The sequence below is a fragment of the Rattus norvegicus genome, chromosome 8 (genome assembly GCF_036323735.1).
Source record: "Rattus norvegicus strain BN/NHsdMcwi chromosome 8, GRCr8, whole genome shotgun sequence".
NCBI classification, from domain to species: Eukaryota; Metazoa; Chordata; class Mammalia; order Rodentia; family Muridae; genus Rattus; species Rattus norvegicus.
This window is the reverse complement of record NC_086026.1, coordinates 45,266,566-45,269,038: the sequence shown is the minus strand read 5'-3', so window position 1 is coordinate 45,269,038 and position 2,473 is coordinate 45,266,566.

Sequence of the window (2,473 nt, the reverse complement as noted above, 5' to 3'; positions counted from 1 at the left end):
GACCTTTCTCCATATTCATGGCCCAACTTTGCAGGAAATCCTCCTCCCGTGTATTTGAATTGCAGGTTTTTAACCACCAACTCCTTTAACTAAGCTCAGGATGTGAGGCGGCCCTTTTTGCTCATTCCTTGCACCCCTCCCCACTATGGTCAAAGGTATTTTTGGTTTTGATCTGTGAGCCTGTGCACAAATAGTGCTGTAGCTGCTGCTTTTCTCAGTTCAATTCAATGTGGTGGGGAGAGGCTGCAGGCAAACAGCAGCCAGCTAGTTTGTAGAGCCCAGAAGCGTTGCCTGGGAAACAAGGAATTTGTGTGCAGTTTTGTTGTGAAGAGGCAGGGTTGGGCCTCAGAAGCAACTTCTGAACACAAGAGGCAGATTAACTAGCTCCCTCCGTGCAAAACAAGCTTTTTGAAGCTTGGACATTGAGGAATGGCTTTCTCCAAGGACATTTTTCCCCCCTCTTCTCTTTCTTTCTGAAGTTTCCCTAGGTGGCCTTACTCTGAGTGGCTTCTGAGAAATATCAACTAGAAAGTAGAGAAGGAGTCAGAAGGCACTCCCTCCCTTTCCTAGGCCTTTCACCCTGAACAGGGGCTTTGCGGCCTGGATATTTGTCTGTATATGATAAGTCACTCTGAGGAAAGGGTTTCTGAGGAGATATGTGTCTCCAAAAGCTGCAGGGTTTGTAAGGAGAAATATACGATCCCCCTGGGTACCCAGGGGTCCTGGGTAAAGTTAGAGAGGTTGAAAGAAGGTGTACTCATTTCTGTCCTGGAGGCCGAAAACACATCAAAGCCTTTTGTGCTGAGAGTAAATATTTGATTTCTGAATAGAATTCCCTCCCCCTCAGAAACCCAGAGGAACTCAGGCTTGTGGCTATGGTTGCTAAACGTGCCCTGTTCAAGCAGCTCTCCAGAGGAACAAAGGGAAGAAATTAATTGGCCTTAAAGAGTGAGAGAGAACTAGCCAGCTTTCTCTGACCTACTTAAGATGCTGCCCTCGAATCTTAAGGACATTCTAGGGAGCATCTCTGGAGCTCCAGGCTTGTAAGGCTTCAGTGTTGGCTATAAACAGGCTGGGAAATCACAGGAAGTCACAGATGATGCCCACTCCTCAAAAGCACCATTGTCTCCTTTCTCTTAGGTCCTCAGAGGGTGTCCACCCACCCACACCGTCCCAGGCAAGGATTCCTTCTCAATCTCTCTTCTCAACCGCCTCTCAAAGAGGGAGGCACAGAAATGAAAATCAGCTGGCCAGCATCCAATAATTGCCTACTGTGTGAACAGAACTCTATGTCCTAAACATTAAGAATGGTGGACCATGGGGAGGGTAGCGGCATATTCAAAAGCAAAAGCTGGCCTGGGCAAGAGCTCAGTGGTAGAGCATGTGCTTAGCATGCACAAGGCCCTGGGATCAGTCCAAGCACCAAAACTCAAAATAAGTAATAGTTGGCACTGTCTCTATCTGGGAGCTTAAATATAGCTGGGGAAGCTGTATCTAAACTTCCAGAGTAGTAGATTGTTAGTAGTACATTTGAATTGCTATTTACAAACTATTTTTAAGGTGTGTGTGTGTGTGTGTGTGTGTGTGTGTGTGTGTTTTAATAATAGAATCTCCTTCAGTGAGTGTGGCCTCAAACCTACTAGGTAGATGTGAAAAATTTTGAATTTCTTGATCCTCCTGCCTCCACCTAGGATTATGGCTGTTTCTCAGTTTTATGTGATGCTGGAGATCAAACCCAGGGCTTCATGTGCTCTAGGCAAGCATAGTACTATCTTCCCTCAGCCAGGCCCCAAAGAAAAGTGTGAGTAGAAAGAAGGAGGGTGTGTAGGGACTGCAGAGATGACTCAGCACCTAAGACCACTTCCTGTGATTCTCCCAGTGCTCACACTGGACAGCTCACAACCGCCTGTAACTCCAGCTTCTGGTGATCCAACACTTCTGATTTACACACACACACACACACACACACACACACACAGACACACACACACACACACACACACACACAATTTTTTTTTTTAAATTTTAAAACAAAAAGGTGGAAAAAAAGGGCTCTGAGAGAGGATGTGGGAGAAGAGAAAAGGTGAATAATAGGAAAACTTAGACCCCCCCCCCCCACAGAATAACAAACAACCATCAGTGGTGGGCTTGGGACACAAAGGCATTTGGTATATAGGATGAAAGTAGAGAAAATAAGGTGTCTTAGTAAATTCCCACTCATCTGGTAGGGGAAGTGGCTTCAAAGACCCAAATTTTCACCCCTTGTGGCAACACTTAAAAGAATTTGGGTTTGTTTACTCTACAGATCCTGGCCACAGTCAGGCTGGGCTATCTGGAAGCTGAGGACCAAGACTTGTCAGTGCCCCTTTACTTGGTTAATAGAGCACACTTTTAATCCTAATACTGGGAGGTGGGGGAAGGTCTCTGAGTTTGAGGCCAGCATGGTCCAAGTAGTGAGTTTACGGACACCCAG